Source organism: Lissotriton helveticus, chromosome 2_1, assembly GCF_964261635.1.
Source record: "Lissotriton helveticus chromosome 2_1, aLisHel1.1, whole genome shotgun sequence".
Taxonomy (NCBI): domain Eukaryota; kingdom Metazoa; phylum Chordata; class Amphibia; order Caudata; family Salamandridae; genus Lissotriton; species Lissotriton helveticus.
In genome coordinates this window covers 1,440,449,732-1,440,471,048 of record NC_136059.1, presented here as the reverse complement: position 1 = coordinate 1,440,471,048, position 21,317 = coordinate 1,440,449,732, and the positions used below count along the sequence as shown (strand labels likewise).

Below are 21,317 nucleotides of genomic sequence, written 5' to 3'. Positions count from 1 at the left end.
CAGTTGGGCCTTCTTTAGATTCCTCTGTGTCTCAGGTTGAAATGTTTCCTGGTGATTGTGTGTATCATCTGGTGTTGGGTTGAAGCCTACCCGACTAGAAGATATTTCAGTCTCACAGTAGCTAAATTGTTGTTGAGGGAGCTCATATCAAGGTTTGGTTTCCCGACTTCGCTGGAGTCAGACCGAGGGACTCATTTCTATATAAGTGGAGCAAAGACTACATTGCAGTTACCGACTTGAGGCTTCAGCAATAGAGGAACAGGCCAATCGTACATTTAAATCCAGATTGACCAAAGTGTGTGCTTTAACGTCTTTGAACCCTTTTGTTGATGAGTCTTCGCAGCATTCCTGATCAGAGGACAGGACTGTTCCCCCATTAAATAATCATGGGCAGAACAATGAGACTTCTAGCTTTGCCTGCAAATGTGTTTGTGAACATCACAGATGACCTGATTCTAGATTACTTCAAAGGACTCACTGATGAAGTACACTCTGTGTCTAACCAGGTTGGAGCTGCTGCCGGGCCACTACATCAGGAGCTGTGCAACCACCTCTGTCCCGGCTACTGGGTCCTGGTGAAGAAGCACGTTCGGAAAACGTGCCTGGAACCCCTTAACAGGTTATTCTCACTACGAACACTGCTGTTAAGTATGGAGGTTTCCCCTACTGAATCCATGCTGCCCACACTTGTAGAGTGGATTGTCTCCTTGATTATGTGATGGTACCCCTCCCAGAAGTACAAGGTGCAACCAAGAGGCAGCGGGAGGAGGTTGAACAAGCTACCGGGGACCAGCGAGAGCCTGAAACAGCAAAATGCTCGGCATGAGGGGGGGTCTTGATGAGCCAACATTTGACGTTGTGACAGGAGAGCCTCTTTTTTTACATTTTTTTAATTTTATTTATTTTGACCTTTCTGACAAGTTATTCACATTTACATTGTAATCATTTAGTTCACAGTGTACAGTACTTGAACATAAATCTATACATGCTACAGCAGGTAGTCATCGGCAAATACATAAGGTCTGTCATTGATGAATTGACATTCACTAGTGTACCTTGGGGCCCACCATATTGTGTACACCTTAGCGCTTGTGTAGGCATGTAGATAAGTGACAGTCACATATTCATACTGTCCTCCCCCCAGTAGAGCCTAAATCACCACTGACCCCATACAATGACATTTACATCTTCTAACACATCTTAATCCTCATTTTGCATATTCAGGAGATATTGTTTTAGCGGTTCCCAGAAATCCTTGGGCCTCGATGTCTGCGGTAGTTCTTCTGCATAAACCTCCACAGTTTCCCTACAATAGGACATGTCAACAAGCCAGTCTTAAACATGGGGTGGTGCTTGCTGCCCCATCTAATAGCCACCCTTCGTTTTGCTAACAGCAGGGACACCGCAAAGAACTTCCGTCTCTTTGCGGGTTTTAACTTGTATATCCCCAGCAAACACACCAAAGGAGTGTTCGGAACTAGTTCGGCCAGCATTCCCATTAGTGCGCCCAGTATATCTTGCCAGTATTTGAGTATCTGCGCGCATGCCCACGCTAGGTGTAGGAAATCGGCGCGCACAGCTTTGCATCTGTGGCATTTGTCATGTGCTCTGAGACCATAGCTGTGTAATTGAGTCGGGGAGTAATAAAATTGGTGCAGAAATTTTAAGTGTATAATACGCAAGTTACAATTTGATGTCAGTAACTGTAGTTGCACACAGCTATATTCCCAATCCTGTATGTCGATGGTCCCACCTAGCAGTGTTTCCCACCTAAGGAGTGATTTGTTACTAAGCTCTATTTGCTCTGATTGTGATGCAGTATATAGGCGGGTTATTAATTTCTGGCGTGTTGGCGCTTTCAACAGGGCTTGAGTGCTAGTGGTTCCACCGGATAGGTTGCATACATATCCCTGATCGCCATCTGCAGCCGCATACGGGCGAACATCTTCATTTGACTGTTATGTATGCTAAGTGATGGGTTGTCTCGCTGTGTGAATCTGCCATGTAGGAAAATATCCTTCATTGTGTAGAACTTCATGTCCTCTAGTAACCATGTCATTTTCTTTTTCTGCGTCACCGATAGTCTCGGGTGGTTGGCTATGGTGAGTGTCGGGGCATAAATAGGTAGTTTGCCGCCCTGCTCGCTAGTGTGTGCCATGTCCTCGAGGTACAACGCACAGGTTGGATCATGTCTGAGACCACCATCCACAACTTTGAAATTGTATACAAATACATCTTATCACCATATTTGGATCAGAGACTGTCTGATACAGCTCGAACTGAGATAGAATTCTTGTCTGCCTTATACAAGTCGCTTTAAAACTCAAAGAGACGCCGTGAACTTACAACGCCTTTTCCACAACCTTTTAGCCTTGAAAAAGTCGTCTCAAGACGAAACACGTGTCGGCTGTGAATTTCTCTTTGTCTACGTGTCAACTGTGATGAAGATTTGAAAATTAAAGACTTTTCTACTTTTTGGACACATTTTTTGAATTGTGCCATTTATTATGTCATGTGCTCTCCGACGTACTTAAGTCATTGTGGCAACAAACTTTTGGATTATGCTCGGCTAAGTAAATATTTGTTCTGGATCATGTCTGTGTGCGCGTAGGATGTGGGGTTAGATATAAAAGTCAGTAGTGGAGTCGGGTGTACGCTGTCCGTTTCTGCCGCTACATGTGGAATGTACGCGTGGTGTGTTGTCCAATAGTGCACGTGCTGTGCCTGTGCGCAATAGTAATATAGTTGAACGTCCGGTGCTCAGAAAAGCCCTGGTGGTATGGTTTTGTTAACACTTTCCAGCTTACTCTGGCCCATTTACCCTCCCACGTGAGTCTCTGCAACGCGGTGCGTAGCTTGGAGAAAACGTCTGCGTCAGCCAAATGAGGATATTGATAAATAAGTATAAAAATTGGGTTGGACTATCATCTTCTGCAGTGCAATCCTGTCTGCTAACAATAGAGGTAGCTGTGTCCACCTGGTTATCTGCTCATCAAGTTTAGTCAGTGCCTTTCCATAGTTCTCCCTATGACTATATCCAGGTCCCTATGTATCCATACTCCCAGAGACAGGAGAGCCTCTACCTGTGGTGCTGACTGATCAAATTCAGACCCTGACGAAGGGCCTAGTGTTGTGGTAAACTGAGTGGGAGGTCGAGACCGATGGACAAGAAGGCAAGAGAGAGTGAGACTGAGTTTGCCTGCATGACGTGTACATCTCACTATCCCAGAAGATACTGAGGATTCTGGTCTGAGTGACAGTGAGGACGAAAGATCTGTGCTCAGGAGATGAAAGAGAGCTAGAGTACCCAATCGGAGGTACTCATCTCCTGAATGGACAAGTTTGCCGCAAATGACTTAAAGAGAACTTTTGGATTTGGAGGATAACACTGCAATTCCAATTGAAGCTCCATGAGCTAAAACTTGTGGCTGAAATGCATTTTGTATTTGCCTTGCCATTGAATGGACTGACATGATTTATCATTGGCATGATCTCTAAACTGAACTTTGATCTGTGCTTTTACTAGAGACAATCAAATACACATTGTTAAAAGAATTGAGAAGATTACCTAAGCCAGAGTCTGCGAAGCACCATAAGGGTGTCATTTTGAAGAACACAGAGTAGAGCTAAGGAATATTCACGAAGACTTTGTAAATAATTTCATCACATGGTTTTGGACTTTGTCATCTGCATAAGTAGAAGTGCACAGAAGAAATTCACTTGCTGTAAACCTTGCTTAACAGTATGATTCTAGAGAAGTGATAACCATATAGACGTAGGTTCATATAAGCAGGGGTATTAATAGCTGTGATTTTAGTATTGTTTTGCTTGTTGGATTGTATTCATCCACATATTTTAATTTAGTTGAAATTCAAACTAAAACCAGCCCTAGAACCCCACTTCCTACTGACAGTAATTTGCGTTCACTTGATCTTAAAGCACTGCATGTAGATTCGTCACAAGGAGACTTTTCTTCAAATGCTTATTTGAAATTCCTTTATGATTACATTGGCACAATGGATTGCTCCGTTTGTATGCAGTTACCTGCATCAGCTGCACATGGCATCATGTACCATTATATTCTTCTTACATATGGTGTTACTTGTAGCCTTTTATTGAGTCATTTGTATGGTGAGTCATTTTCAGCATTATTTTTTGAATAATGATTAAGGCTCTCATTGTGATGCTGGTCGGAATAACTACCCTACCAATGTGGCCGTGGTTAGATTCCAACCAATGAATCCACAGTTTCTCCATCCACCATATTATAATGTATGCAAGCTTATTCTCCAAACCCCGGCGGTCGGAGTTGACTTCCCATGGACCGCGTTGATTGGAAAGGATGTTGATAGGGAATCCGACTCCACTAATGGATCAGTTGTACTGTCAAGCAGATTATGATGCTTCAGACTCCTTGGCGGTTGCATGGTGGTCTATTGACCTAATGGCAAGTGTGTCACAGAACAACTACCTCTAAGCATCACAACCCCACCCATAGCATGTGTTTAAAAAACGACACATCTGATGTCAATTTAAAGAGTAGACACACCTACCAATCCAGCTATAAAAAACACCCTGTCCCAGACCATGATCCTGTGCTACCATCCTTCAGCAGCGCAGGACTGACTGTTTCACATTTCTTTAGTGTTACAGCCCTTACACACATTCACACACCTTCATAGCACCATTTACAGGACATATATTTTGTAAGTATTTTGCCGTACACCACTTTCATTTCTCTCACTCTCACTCACTAAATCACACAGTGTTACAAAAAGAGCAACCACGTTTTTCGGAAACCGGGTTGTCAGTGCTGGTAGATTAAATAATCAGAGTTGAGCCACAGATATTCGGAACCCAAATCCAACAACCTCCTGTCACTCAGAAGAATCAGATGTGGGACGGGATAGTCAACAAAGTGAACGCTGTAGGTACCACCCTGCGCACAAAGGAGGATATCAGGAAGAGGTGGAACGACCTGAAGGCTAGGGTCGAGGCCCTGGTCAACATGCACCGCCTGGCAGCACAGAAGACTTGCGGTGGCCCTCCTGGACCACCATTAGAACTCACTGTCTGGGAAGAGAAGGTGCATGCCATCCTACATTTGAAGTCAAGTCAAGTCAAGTCAAAAAGTAAAGTTTATTTAGACCGTAGATCTATAAACCATATAAAACATACACTGTGTTTATTTAAAAATTACATAAATTCTTTAAAAAAGGAACATCCTCTTATTCCATTATAGCTCATAAATTTATAGAGGCCCTCCTAGTTTGTTAAAAATGCGTCCAACCGGGAGAATTGACACACTCGGGATAGACTATTTGATCCAATATACTAAAATCTTATTTTTAAAAACATTAATAAATAAAGCTTAAAATCTCAATTCTTCTTACTCAGTCTATCCCTCAGATCCCTCTTCCAAAATTAACCTTTTAACAGCCTGAACAAACTTTTCCACAGCTATTGTAATATCAAGGTAATGCATGTCCGGAAGGAGCTCAATTGCTGGCACACGAGACCTGGTATCATATTTTAAGAAAACCGGTCGTAAAAACATTTTTCGTTGGTCTAGCAATTTATGACAGTCCATTAAAATATGTAAGCAATTGCATTTCATACCAATCCTGCAGGTGCATCTACCATCTGGATACATCAGTTCTCTTTTGCTGATCTGCAAAGTACCCAAATGGGAACCTATCAAACCAGGCCTCGAGAGTTTGCACTGGCTCCCCGTGGCTCAAAGAACCGAATTTAAAGCCGGATGCATTATCTTTAAGGCTCTGCAAGGCAAAGGACCTCTATTTATCAGACAGCTGATCGGCAGATACGTCCCCCCACGGAACCTAAGATCTGCCCACAAAGATCTTCTAGAAGTTCCTCGTTTCAAGAAAAAACGACAAGGCGGCAGCTGTTTTCACTTCCTTGCAGCCACCCTATGGAACTCCTTACCTCTTGCCCTCAGACAGAGTAGAGACCTTCTTGCCTTCAGAAAGGCTTTTAAAACACATCTTTTCATACAAGCTTACCCGAAATAACTCCTCCGCCAGACTCTCCTCCTGTTATGTTTTTTATCTTACCAGCGCCAAGAAGCCCTCGGGCGTACGCGCGCTTTATAAATTGCCAATAACATAACATAACATAACATCATTTGACCAAACAGGATTGATGCCAATTCTTACCCTTAGTAATTCCATTCTAAGCCCTGGGTTTGGTAAAAAGTCTAAATAAGGGTACCACTTCTCTCTCATGCAGCTATTTATCATAAATCGCACAGACTCTTTATTTTTAAAATACTCCATGTCCTTCAGTTTAGATAATTCCTTCCCTAAGGCTTTAAGATCACTTTTCGAATCATCTATGTGCAGGGACTGTGGATCAATAGTCGCCGTTAACTTATCACAAATGGTGTATCGTAACTTTCTTGCTACTTTCGCCCACTTTAATTCATTCATCTGGATCTCCTTCATACACCATTGTGCCACTTTTGATTCTTCACCTGTTCCCAGCCTTTTCCAGAATCTAATTAGGCTCATTGCAACTAGACATTCCATGCAGTTATGTCTAGCTCTTGTCTAATTGCCTGTATCATTGAAGAGCTAGGCAATGACAACAATGCCTTTAGACATTTCCCTTCCTTGCTGTCCCAGGAACCTTTCCCCCCCTAGGCATAAGATCTCCAAACCATACTGCAGTTGTGGGGGTATCATTGCATTATAAGCCTTCAGCAATGGTCTATGGGACATGGAGCCATAGCTGCGATTAAAATTTTTCAACCCGCAAATTGCAGTTAAGGCTTTTACTTTCTGGGCTTCCCGGTGCGTGCCCCATTTTAGAGATTTGTCGAACCATATTCCGAGATATTTACACTTGTTGACTATCTCTAATTTTGTTTGCACCAAGATCCAATTGAACTTTTGGTTTCTCTTCCCAAAACACAGAATTTTTGTTTTGTTTTGTCCATATTCACTGTGAGATGTTTGGTTGCGCAGTAAGAACTGAACGCATTCAGCTTCCTTTGCAGACCCAATTCTGTCTGATCCAAGATCACCAGATCGTCTGCGTACAGAAAGCAAGAAAACTGCTTTCCATTTACTTTTGGGCTTGCATTTCTGTCAGTCATCAGAAAAGAAGGAAGGTCTGCAAGAAAGATTGAAAAGAGCAACGGGAATAATACGCCACCCTGTCTCAGGCCATTATTGATCGCTATCTCCGGAGTCAGACCCCCCTTCGTATCTTTGATTACCTGAGCCCAGTTCTGACTATGCAACTCCTGAATTACCGGTATCTTAGAGAGAGGGTACCCCACTATCTCCAGGGAACAGGGTACAGGGACAATAAGTCAAAAGGAAATCCCTGGGTGAACACTCATTATACTTTTAAGCCACTTAGGTACACATACAGATTAAAAGGAAAAAAGGCTACACTATAGGGAATACATATTAATTTCCACACCAAAATTGGATCGTTCACAGTCTTATTTTAATAAAATACATACACATAAAAAGATATATGCTCTTGAGCAACACAGTTTAAAATTTCAAAGAAATATTCTTCGAAAAGGAGAAATTATAAAATTAGTTAATCATAAAACTTCATCACATATCTAGAAAGCTCTGATTATAGAATTACGAACATAAGAAAACACATACATATCATTTCATCACATCATAATTAACATGTGAAGGCAGTAATCAAAGACCTATTAGTAAACAACCCCCTAGAAAAAATGTGGCTTCTTGATATTTTTGCCACTGTTAGTCTCTGGATCCAAAGGCCTGTAACCTTTCTATCAATATGAACAACAGTGACACTGGTGCATGTACATCAGTTATTCATTAGGCCCTGGTTGGATTCTCTGTGTGTAAAGAATGCGTCGACGCGTTTCGGTGCAGAACAAGTGGTACTGTAGCACCTTCTTCAGGACTTCTTAAATTGGGGTTAATCGCTTCAATCAATGTTGACTGACAATTTCTCTGCAAATATACGGAGAGAAAGATAGGGTATCATTTACTTTGTATAAAGGTTGTTAACCTCTCCTACTCTGAGGCTCTTATACCTACATTCTCTACAGTGATATATTACACTCTAACTCTTTATAATACAGTAGTTCAATTACGTATCTGTTGCCATTAGCCATGTCTGTCTAATTCTATATACATGTACATCATTCTCTGTTCACTCTACATTTTGGACTTCTCATTACATTGTTATATATTAGACATCTCTGATCCCTCCGAGTCCATTTCGTTGTGGAAATTGATAAAGAAGCTTATACACGTCACTCACAGGCCAATTAATACATTTAAAGCACGGTCAATACCTTTTCTATATGAAGGGGAAGATCCAAAGAGGTATATTTATGATATTCAGTATACTTCTCCAGTCATTCAAATGTTAGTCCTGTTGGGATATATCAGAAGTTATTGGTATATATTAGTCCGGCTGCTCTATTTGTTTAGTCAACCTAAGTCGGTGGTAGCTAATTAAGCTATTTACCTCTTTCTCACAAGATGTGCTCCCTGTAGTAGGGTGTCTTTTCTATTTTTCAATTTTTTTTAAGGTGCTTGGCTGTGTATCTGTATGGGCAGAAAACAATATATTTACTTTGCAACCTCCCTCTTGTAAGGTGGGGGCTGTTCATAGGTTCTGCCAGAATTCGTTTCTAACCATCTTACCTTAAAATTTAATAAAACTCTCCTTGAACGGGCATAGGACTGGTTATCTCCTTCACAGAACTGGATGTGTTCTATAGGGGCAAAAGGACATAGAATTATATTTTTATATCTACCAGGTTATACTGCATCGTTTTCTACTCTGTTTTAGTTTTACACAATCTTAGAGTGTTTATATATCACCTTCTCCATGTTTATTTATTGGGACTGTGTACTTTTTAGGATCTATTTTGTTATCTTCTATACTGGCATGGTTTTACACTTGCCTTTGACTGTGATTGTCGTATGTTTAGATGGTATGGCTTTGTCTTCAGTAATTTATCCATCAACCCTCCTTCTTTCTATGTCGAAAAAGAGTGTCTGTTTATTTTCGCAGTGTGGTATAGCCAGAATGGAATTACCTCGTTACATACACAGTCTGCCCTTATCCTCCTATGATCCATACTTTTTCGTGTGTAATCCAGCAGTTGTTAGTTAGAGCTGGACTAGCCCTCTCTGGGGGGACCCTTTCTAGTTGGCACATTTTGTTAACTAAGACTCATCTGCGCGATGTTTCAACTCGCTCCCACCCGGTTTCTCACTAGCTACGTCTCATTTTGCCCAGCATTTTGTTTATCTCTTACCTTGCATACGTCGGAGCCGCGTCTCTGCCTCGTTCCAACACTCTCTAACGTGCTGGTCGCGGCCGTCTCTTTTATATGCACTATTTAGAGGCTAATTGATCCCACCTGGAAAGCCTCGCCGCGTCCGTGAGGCAGGGCTCCACAACTGGAGCCGCCATCTTGGAACGGTGTTATTGTTACGTTATTCTGTCCGCTATTCATGTTGTTGTTAAGCCGAGCAGTGTTTAGTGTAATCTGTTTTTTTTATTTTTTTTAATACTAGCATTTTCCTCTTGATTCTTGTAATAGTTTAAAGGTTATTTCCTATTTTGTGAAGACTATTTGTTTTACACTCGTTCCAAATACTGACTTCTCTTAGAAAGTCGTTCCTGATTTTATTCAGAGCAGCTATCAAACGATATTACGCCATCTCTAAGTAGACAGGTGTTTTTATCGTACATCTATTGTTTTTGGATTTCTCATCCGATGGATCCAGCCTGTTTATATTGTAGCCGAGTATTAAGTTACTCTGGCGATCTGCTTTTTGCACCCACACTGGTCTTGTTTCTGCGATATGTTATTTACTCGCCATCACTCCCATTGGGTATGTAAGGTTTATTCCCACTGCCTTATTCCTACCACGTTGTAGCTTTTCTATAGGGAGGCGACTTGTTATGTTGACTCCTTTCATATACTGTCAAATTCTAATTTCATACAGCCTATAGAGATTATGCTTTTTTTTACAGCCTATAGACCATTTATTTCTATACCTTGGGGGAATATCTATCTTTCCCTTATTTGCCCCTGTTTTATTTCGCCTATTGTATTATAGTGGTGGACTAGTATCATGGTGATGGACTAGTTCTACTTCTTCATTGGAGTCCTAATCTGATACTTCCTACCTGTGGGCTATCCCTATCTATTTTCTTCCTATTTCCTACCTATGTCTCAAGTGACTCTGTCTCTTTGTCTGTATTTCATTTATTCTAACTTTGCCTAGGCGTATTCAGTTTATATCAGGGCTTCCCATTCTTCCCTTGAGTTGAGGCCCTGTCTAATCGTGTTAAATTTAACCATATACCACTGCTCTTGTTTTTTTCTTCTGGTGGTACTGTTACCTAGTCGGGTCTGTTCTTTTATTCTTTCTAGAATGACCCACCTCAGGTCTTTCTCACTGTGTCCCTGCTCCTTCCAGTGCGCTACCAGTGGAGCATTTTCTTTGTTGTTTTTGATGGCAGACTTATGTTCCCCTATCCTTAACCTAACTTCTCGGCCCGTTTCCCCTATATATGCCTGGTCACAAGGGCACAGGATCATATATATCACATTTTTTGTTCTGCAGTTGTTTAGTGTGGTAATTTAATGTGTGACTCCATTATGCTCCACCTTTTTGGTGATGACACATAGGTCACAAATGCAGCAATTGCCGCATTTGTTGTTCCCTACTGCTCTGGTTCCTCCGAGGGTGGTTTGACCTTCTATTAGATCATCCCTGTAGGTGTGTACCAAGTTCGACCTCAGATTTTTGTTCTTCCTGTACGCATACAACGGACGCGCTAGGTTGGTTTCTGTTCCGTTGTTCAGGATTTTCCAGTTGTGATTTATGATGTTCTTGACCTGATTTGCTATGACTGAGTATTGACTTACCATCACTATTTTCTCCTGAGTTTTCTTTCTGTCTTTTTTAGTTAGTAAATGGTCCCTGTCGTAGTAACATGCTCTTTTCAGGGAATGTTCAACTAGTTTCTTTGGGTAACCTCTTTCCCTAAATTTCTGTTTCATTTCTCCAGCATGTTTATAAAAGTCATCTAGATCAGTGCAGTTTCTTCTCAGGCGGAGAAACTCCCCAAAGGGGATGGAGTCTTTCTGGCTCTTGGGGTGGTAACTATTGTAGTGCAGAATGGTATTACGATCTGATTCCTTTTTATATAGTTCTACTTTAAGCTGTTTATCTTGGCTCTTAATACAGATGTCCAGAAAATTTACCTTGGACCTACTGTATGATGCTGTAAATTTCAAATTTGAATCTCCTAAGTTGAGCCATGACAGAAATTCTTCAAGGAATTCTATGGATCCCTGCCAGATAAAGAAGATGTCGTCTATGAAGCGGGCCCAATTCTGGATATTTTCATAATATGGGCTGACTTCATTATATATGTGTTTGTTCTCGAATAGGCTCACATATATACAAGCCAGGCTCGGCGCACAGGTCGCGCCCATGCTGGTCCCCTTTCTCTGGATGTAGAGGTCCTTTTTGAATAGGAAGATATTATTGAGGAGTACCATGGAGACGCATTGTACGATGAACTCTTTATTTCCCCCTACAATATCCGTCTCTTCCAGGAGATTCTTAACTGCCATGATGGTGTCCTGTTGTGGTATATTCGTGTAGAGTGACTCTACGTCGAGAGTCACCATGAGTTCATTTTCACCATCAAAGTCTATTCCTTCTACCTTGGCTATCATGTCCACGGTGTCCCGGATATATGATTTTTGTTTTTCCACTAAAGGTTTAAGAAACCTATCTGCGTATTGGCTCAAAGGTTCAAGTAGCGAGTCAATTGATGCTACTATAGGTCTAAGGGGAGGATTGTCCAGGCTTTTGTGGACTTTGGGTAGTCCATAGAATGCCGGGGTCTTGGGGTTTGTATTGTTCAAGAACTTCCATTCCTCCTCACTGATGTCTCCTTTCTCAAACGCTTTTTGGAGAAGTGTTTCAACATCCTTTCTCAATTTATTGAGTCTAGTCTGGGGTACTTTAGAGTAGTGTAGTTCATTAGATAGCAGGGTCATTACTCTTTGATCATAATCATCTGTGTCAAGTACTACTACTCCTCCCCCCTTGTCAGCAGGTTTTATTGTTATACGTGTGTCCTTTGAAAGGGAATTAATGGCATCTCTTTGGTCTTTTGTAATATTATGCTCTTGGAAGTGTTTTTTATCCAATAGCGTACCTATCTCCAATTTAACGATGGACTCAAAAATCTCCAGATTTCTGTCGACCATCCCTAAACTTGGGGTGAATGTGGACTTGGCTCTTAGGCCAGAGTCTTGAGGTGGTTCCCTAGTTGGTCTGTTCTCAAAGAATCGACGTAGGCGAATTTTACGGAAGAAGGCTCTAAGATCTTTTTCTAGCTGGAATTTGTTGATGCCCGCTGTGGGCACAAAGTTAAACCCCATCCCCAGGACCTGTTGTTCTATATTTGTCAGCACTCTGTGGGATAGGTTTATGATAGGTGTTTTTTCTAGCGCCAGTACACCTTGTTCCTGGTTCGCTTGTATTCCTGAGGGGCCGGGGTCTGTTGGTAATCCTGATCCTGCTCTCTTGGGGCTGGTCTCCTTGTGTATTGGCCTCTCCCTCTGCCTCGAAAGTTCCCCCGATTTTTCTGTGGACGTTGGTCTAAAAAAAGGGTTTCGTATTCCCTGTTGGATCCTGCATATTCCTCATCCTCTCTGCAATGTTCTTCTTCCTCGCCACTACTTTCTGATGTTCCTGAGAAGTTTAAATGCCTAGGTCTTCTAGGCTGAAACCTGGTCTGAAACCTCACTCTTGGGCCTTCATTTCTACTGTTTTCTGGCTTCTCTGTGTAGTAGTCTTTTCTCAAGAACGGGTATATTAGTTCCTGACTGAATTTGTTTATGTCCTTCCTCAACTTCTGAGTTTTCCGATTGGTTAAATATTCACAGTACCCGGTCATATCTCGGTTAATCTCCTCCAATCGTTTTTTAGCATCCTCAACTATATTGCTATCAAGTAGTGTTTTCTCTAATTCTTCCATCTCTTTTATTTCTATAAGGACCGTTGTTTGGGCGGTTTCGATAATAAGTAACATGAGGTCTCTACTGCATCTATTGCAGATAAAGGTCCATGTTTCTAAAAATGTTTGGTTATCTACGAAGAGCCCTGGTTCATTGCGTATTTGTAGACCAATGGGTATCTTCCCAGCCCTGACATACTGTGTCATAAATTCGGCATTTAATTCGGTCCTAATGATTTTTTCCTTGAGATTAACTAATTGGTGCCATTTCTCCCCTCCATTCGGGATTACTGTAATGCTGTTGCCCCCTCTGCTTGAGCTGAGTATCTTATTAAGTTGTTCCTCACTAAAGCCGAAGGTCTTTAGTGCATCCATTTAATGATTGGAGAAGGGACTGTTGGGTTTTTTTTGGTTAGGAAAAACTTTGACAGTCAACACAATAAAAAACCTAGACTCTCCAGCACAAGGCCGTACTTAACAGGTATCTTAGAGAGAGGGTACCCCACTATCTCCAGGGAACAGGGTACAGGGACAATAAGTCAAAAGGAAATCCCTGGGTGAACACTCATTATACTTTTAAACCACTTAGGTACACATACAGATTAAAAGGAAAAAAGGCTACACTATAGGGAATACATATTAATTTCCACACCAAAATTGGATCGTTCACAGTCTTATTTTAATAAAATACATACACATAAAAAGATATATGCTCTTGAGCAACACAGTTTACAATTTCAAAGAAATATTCTTCGATAAGGAGAAATTATAAAATTAGTTAATCATAAAACTTCATCACATATCTAGAAAGCTCTGATTATAGAATTACGAACATAAGAAAACACATACATATCATTTCATCACATCATAATTAACACGTGAAGGCAGTAATCAAAGACCTATTAGTAAACAACTAATAAATGGATAAATAAACAACTAATAGATGGATAAATTACTGAAGACAAAGCCATACCATCTAAACATACGACAATCACAGTCAAAGGCAAGTGTAAAACCATGCAAGTATAGAAGATAACAAAATAGATCCTAAAAAGTACACAGTCCCAATAAATAAACATGGAGAAGGTGATATATAAACACTCTAAGATTGTGTAAAACTAAAACAGAGTAGAAAACGATGCAGTATAACCTGGTAGATATAAAAATATAATTCTATGTCCTTTTGCCCCTATAGAACACATCCAGTTCTGTGAAGGAGATAACCAGTCCTATGCCCGTTCAAGGAGAGTTTTATTAAATTTTAAGGTAAGATGGTTAGAAACGAATTCTGGCAGAACCTATGAACAGCCCCCACCTTACAAGAGGGAGGTTGCAAAGTAAATATATTGTTTTCTGCCCATACAGATACACAGCCAAGCACCTTAAAAAAATGTGAAAAATAGAAAAGAGCCCCTACTACAGGGAGCACATCTTGTGAGAAAGAGGTAAATAGCTTGATTAGCTACCACCGACTTAGGTTGACTAAACAAATAGAGCAGCCGGACTAATATATACCAATAACTTCTGATATATCCCAACAGGACTAACATTTGAATGACTGGAGAAGTATACTGAATATCATAAATATACCTCTTTGGATCTTCCCCTTCATATAGAAAAGGTATTGACCGTGCTTTAAATGTATTAATTGGCCTGTGAGTGACATGTATAAGCTTCTTTATCAATTTCCACAACGAAATGGACTCGGAGGGATCAGAGATGTCTAATATATAACAATGTAATGAGAAGTCCAAAATGTAGAGTGAACAGAGAATGATGTACATGTATATAGAATTAGACAGACATGGCTAATGGCAACAGATACGTAATTGAACTACTGTATTATAAAGAGTTAGAGTGTAATATATCACTGTAGAGAATGTAGGTATAAGAGCCTCAGAGTAGGAGAGGTTAACAACCTTTATACAAAGTAAATGATACCCTATCTTTCTCTCCGTATATTTGCAGAGAAATTGTCAGTCAACATTGATTGAATCGATTAACCCCAATTTAAGAAGTCCTGAAGAAGGTGCTACAGTACCACTTGTTCTGCACCGAAACGCGTCGACGCATTCTTTACACACAGAGAATCCAACCAGGGCCTAATGAATAACTGATGTACATGCACCAGTGTCACTGTTGTTCATATTGATAGAATGGTTACAGGCCTTTGGATCCAGAGACTAACAGTGGCAAAAATATCAAGAAGCCACATTTTTTCTAGGGGGTTGTTTACTAATAGGTCTTTGATTACTGCCTTCACGTGTTAATTATGATGTGATGAAATGATATGTATGTGTTTTCTTATGTTTGTAATTCTATAATCAGAGCTTTCTAGATATGTGATGAAGTTTTATGATTAACTAATTTTATAATTTCTCCTTTTCGAAGAATATTTCTTTGAAATGTTAAACTGTGTTGCTCAAGAGCATATATCTTTTTATGTGTATGTATTTTATTAAAATAAGACTGTGAACGATCCAATTTTGGTGTGGAAATTAATATGTATTCCCTATAGTGTAGCCTTTTTTCCTTTTAATCTGTATGTGTACCTAAGTGGCTTAAAAGTATAATGAGTGTTCACCCAGGGATTTCCTTTTGACTTATACTCCCGAATTACCACCAGGAGTTCCTCCAGGATGTTTTAACTTCTTAGCGTCTCCCAGAGACACTCCCTGTCGACTAAATCAAAGGCTGCTCCAAAACCCACAAAATAGCAATATAATCTTCCTTGCTTCTTCATGGATTTCCGTGCTACTGCCCATAACGCAAAGCAGTGGTCTATTGTTGAATGCCCCTCCTTAAAACCACCTTGTTCTGCTGGCACTATTGAGTGTTGCTCCGCCCAGTCTTTTAATCTGCCAAGAATTATTTTAGAAAACACTTTCACAACAATATCGAGCAGATTGATTAATCCGTCATTCTTAGGGTCCCGCCTGTCACCTTTCTTATGGATGGGCCTGATCACAGCCCCTCTCCAGGATTTCGGGGTAATTCCTGAGTCCAGGACCGCTAAGAACATCCGGGAGAAAAATCGTGCCCACCAATCTAGCTGTGTTTTTATTATAACAGCTGGTAGGTTATCAGGCGCTGCAGCTCGGGTTAAATTTAGCTTCTTAATAGTTTCCTTCACTATTTCTGGGGAGAAAGCTGGCTTTAATTCTTTTGCTATCCTTCCTCTGAAGGCTCTTTCCATACTCATTACAGGCACATAGTTTGCCTTATATAGTTGGCCTAAGTGATCCTCCCAGGGAGCCTCTTCAACTACACAGCTCATGGTTCCTGGTGTTCGCCCCGAGGCATCAACTTCCAGAAACATTTAACGTTTTTTGTTTCTATTGTTTCCAGAAGATTCTCCCAGCATTTTTCTTTAAAAATTCTCTTCTTAGACCTTACTAATATTTTATATTCTTTCTTTAGTTTAAGTAATTTATTAAGGCCCCCCTGCTCGTACCTTAGACGCAAGGATCTTTCAGCTCTCCTTATTATCCTTTTTTTTTCTCTACACAAGGAGTCAAACCAACTTCCTTGCTTTCTTCGACTGAACTGACTATTTTTCTTATTCTTTTCCTTCTTACCTAAATCAGCTCTGAGGCATTGCACAACCTGATCAATTTTAACCTCAAACCAGGAAACCTTACGATCCCTTGCTTCCTCCATGGTTACATTCTGTTGGAAACTAGCTAGTTTCTCTAAGCATTCATCCGTTAGTTTAGTAGACAAACGTTTTGGATAAGACATATCCTGCAGGAGGACTCTTTCACAGTATCTTATGGACCCCCATGTTAGTTTACAATACAGAACGAAATGGCTAGCCTTGATATTTCAAATACGAATTAGAGCCCACACAGCTCAGAATACTGCGTGGCCAAGCTGTTTATTTAGCAAAACATTTATTTATAATTCATGAGCACGTTTCAAAATTCATAAAAACATGGCATCAGAAGAAAACCACTGTCAAAAGCAGTCAAGTCAAAAGCAAAAACTGACAATTGTGCACATAATCAATACAAACAATGCAAACGTGAATATTAAATAATCAAACAATCACATAATTCGAGACACCAGAGAAACATTTTGAATACACTACATACAGTCCAAATCAGTTATATGTGAAGACAGAGTCTGGAATTCTTCCTCACGTTTCGTTCTGTTTTCCAAGTGTTGAGGTCCAAGCTGGTCTGTGTGTCGGACCCAAAACCTTCTTGCGTACAAGTTTACAATACAGGGCATTATGAGCACTTTCATTACGCTGTATTACCTTAAACATATTTACCCTCGTGTAATTCCAGGTGGTCACAAACACATCATTTATCGGGCAGTATTGGTTAGCTTTTCTAAATGTCTGATTTGCTGGGCAGTCAGATTCCATCCTACCATTTAGACTAAGTAATCCCATTGATCCCAGGAATTTCCCTAGAGCGTCATCTTGTTTATTAATTTTACAATTAGGGAACCAAGCTGTCCTTACGTTGTATGAATTTTCGATCTCACTGAGCCAGGGGCCTAATTTTTTAGGATTTAATTTATGGTTAAAATCCCCCATAATGAGCAGCACCTCGTTTCCATACTTATCGCTCAACGAGTTCATTACATCCTTAAATAACACCATTTCTGTTTCATACTCCTCTTGAGAGCCCCATTGTATACAGATATTTACTAGAATCAATCATTCATTTGATCTAACTATAACCAACAGGATTAATTCACTAACCAACACCCATTTACAGGCTGTTGTTATTAACTTCACTCTTTTTGCAATCCTAGTGGAGACCAAAGTCATAAGCCCCCCGGCTGGTCACCCCCACCTCTTTTTTTTGGCCGGTTTATGATGCTGTACAAAACCCTCGATTACCGGAGTGATGTCGCATAACCAAGTTTTCTGCCGGCAGATAATGTCTGCCTGCAGTGAGACAAGTTTAATATTTTCAGACTTTGTTTGCCCTATAAACCCATTTATATTCCATGAGATTATTTTTAGGCTATGCGACAACCCACTTCCCTAATCAATCTCACTAAGGCAGCTGGGCTCATTCAAGGCCCACGCTGGAGTGCTTGTAAAGCTATCTCCTGGGCTCCAGTTACCCCAACTATTTCTGGGCTCTGGGGTCTCTATGACTATGTTTATATTTGCTTTTTCTCCACATAACCCTGTTATCAAATTTACTTGCCTTTTACCAAGGCCGGCCTGGCAATTTAAGAAGGTACTATCAGGCTGATTTTTCCTTTCCAATTCAGCTTCCGGTATTAGCCTGATTCCTTCCTTTAATATTTCTTTTTCTGCTTGTAAGATTGCAGTTTTTACCAGCCCGACTAGACTTCAACTTTCGTATATTCCTTGCCTCTATTGTAATTACTAAAACCTACCTGCCTCAGATCTTTTGACTCAATTTCTTTAAGGCTTGGGCATTTTGAAAAGGAAAATCGGAGTTGCGAACGGTTTATGGGTACAATTTTCCTTAGCTTTTTCCTCCCCTTCCCCACTTCTGAGGGTTCAAGGTATAACCACTTTTTAACACTTGATTCTAACTCTTTGTAGGCCAAATTTTTCTTACCCCTCTTGTCTTTCTTTATGGATGCAGTTTTTATTGTCCTTGGAGTTTTTCCACCCTTCCCTAGACCCTTTGAATAATCTTAAACCTCCTCCAGATTTACCCATTCACCCAACATTTTCTCCTGCCTTCCTACGTTACCAGTGAATCTTTGTTGAGCCCTTTCCCCCCTTAATTCCACCTGTCTCGTGGTTGGGGGTCCACCTGTATTCCTCCTTTTTCTCTTATTATTTAAGAGAGCTCCTCTTTCTTGTGGAGTTTCATGAGGCCCCGCTTCCTTATCCCCTCCTTTCTTTAAGCCCTTTTTTTCCCTTTTTGCAGTATTTGTCTTTTTAAGTTTGAACGCCTATACCATGGGTGTTCTCCCCATCTACTGATTAGCATTGGGCATTTAGATATATATACATCCTGGCAATTATTCATAGGTTCTACTTCCCATGCCCCACCTTGAGTAACAATATCTGGCACTGATCTAACCACAGATGGCATTAGCCCCCTGATGCCCTGTAATTCACTTACAGTTTGTTTTAAGTGTAGTTCATGGGCATTTAATATTCTATTGTTAGATAATGTAACTTCTAGCAGGCCTTGCAAGGTTTTTTGCAGCATTAGCATTAAGTCCAGCATTGAGGCCGAAGATGTTGCTGATATATCCAAACCCAAAGTGCTATTGCGCACCAATTCTTCTAAAGACTTGGAACCTTGCATCAGCGATTGGCCCATACTTTCCTCTAATTTGGACCTTATCTCTGAGTCCATAGTTCCTTTCAGGTCAAACTCTTCCTAAGAGCCATTCTCCTCGTATTCTACTTCAGCTGAAGCGCTCATAGAAAATATATTTGGCGAAGAAGAAAGTCTCGGTTCCAGGTTAATATTAACTTGATTCGTAAAACTTTGGTCTATCATTAATTCTTCTATACTTGCGCACAGTGAGCATTTGCTTCTTGATCTGTTGACAATTACTTCTCATTGGCCTGAGATTTGAGGGGTGTTGGCATCTTCTTAAAATGTTTACCCACAAAGTCTTTTATTTATTTTGATACAAGACACCCCCCCTTTCTCGCAGGCTTGTTGATTGTCAAGAGTTTTTTTTTCTTTATTGATTTTCTTAGTGCGCTCTTGGCAGTCTCCTCCAAATCCAAACTTAGAACTTGAACAGACCTATTTAGTTCCCTTTTGCACGTTATTCGGAGTCTGGAGCTCTTTTCTTGCTTTACTTGTTTTTAACTTCTTTGGTGCAAGTCACTTATTATATATTATATCTTATAGACTGCAATGAACGTAGAAGGGTAAATGGCTGGGGGCGAGAATGGGGGCAAGCAGGGAAAATGTATGAGGCAAATTAAATCCAAGCCACTGATGCTCCACCACCTTGCTAACACTCCAGAGCTTCGCTTCTCCATTACTCTGTCAAATAAATGCCCTTTCACGTGTCCCTATTCCAAGAGCAAGCCTCTGGCTGTTGCTTAAGAATTAGAGCATAAAAGAAATCAAGAGTTTAGAAAACGCCACTTACCTCTGCTGTGTAGTGTGTTGTCAGGCTGGCCGTGTTTTTACTTTGCTGTTCTGCCCCTCATTATCTGAGGCTATACCTCTTTTTTGCTGGCTGGAAGTACCCGACCTCTCTCCACTTGTGTGAGGCTTCCTCCTCCTCCCTTTGTTTTTTTTGCAATACTCCGTTCACTCCTGCTGGCGGGTTGGCTGGGTCAGGCCAGGTCACGAATTCTAAACGCCCACTTTGCGTTTCCTCCGTGGGACAATTCACGCTACAGTGAGGAAACCTTGGGGACCTTGGATTCCACTAAATCACAAATAGTTGCAGCTGCCCGGCTGTTCTCCTTTGCTTTCACGCGTCCAGATCTGGAAGGAAGTATACGTAAGACGCAAAAACGCAACGTAGACACTCCACTGACGGTGCACGGAAGCCGAGGACCACAACAGCAGGGATGTATGTCAGTACAACGCGATCTTTTAGATCGCGGTACTTAACAACGCAGTTATTTCAACGCAAGTCGTTACAACGACTTGCGTTGGGCGCGGATTGAGGAACATTATAATTTTATATTCCAACACCAGTCCACGTAACAGTAGGGAAGGTGTTGGAATATAAAATTACAATATTCCTTAACCAACAGCGCCATCCAGCGCAGGTCGTAGTAACGACATGCGTTGTAATGGCAGCGTGGTAAAAGTCGTGCGGTGTAAACACCGCGTTGTAAACGACGTTTACCGTCAGTACAACGCGATCTTACTTTTGGTAGCATTTGAAGTGCTTGATTGGAATACCTTGGTGAATGGAGTCTGGTAAGTTAAACCTCAATATATATATTAAGATATATTTTTTAATTTAGCACACATCACAGTAATAGCCAAAGTCTTATTCATCTATTTGTAAAATATGTAGTAGCCAAAGTATATAACATGTGTTAGTAATGTTGACAATCGGTATACCTGCACATTAGATAACAAATATCAAAAGCAATACCAAATTCACATGTATAATTGTGGGCCGTAAGTTAAATCATCATCCCAGCAAAAATAATATGTAATATATATATATGTAAATATCCAATACTATGGCCCAGAAATAGTGTAGCTACTAGGTATGTAATACAAACCAGTTAATCAAGTAATCAGATCTGGTAAATGGAAAGGAGTACTTCTACCATCAGTGGAGTAACAAAGGAGGGTTGGCGAGCGGTCCAAGTTTTGGTGGCGGATGCCTCCCCCCCC

General features: G+C 40.7%; 1 long non-coding RNA gene across 1 annotated transcript in view; it reads right to left on the bottom strand.

Annotated features, from left to right (window-relative positions):
• Nucleotides 1–20,434, bottom strand: part of LOC144819790 (uncharacterized) — a 347,845-nt gene extending 327,411 nt beyond the window's left edge. Inside the window, exon 1 of the long non-coding RNA XR_013607568.1 lies at nt 20,101–20,434. This is a non-coding gene — a long non-coding RNA (uncharacterized LOC144819790). The remainder of the gene's footprint in view (nt 1–20,100) is intronic.
• Between the last annotated feature and the right edge of the window lie 883 nt (nt 20,435–21,317).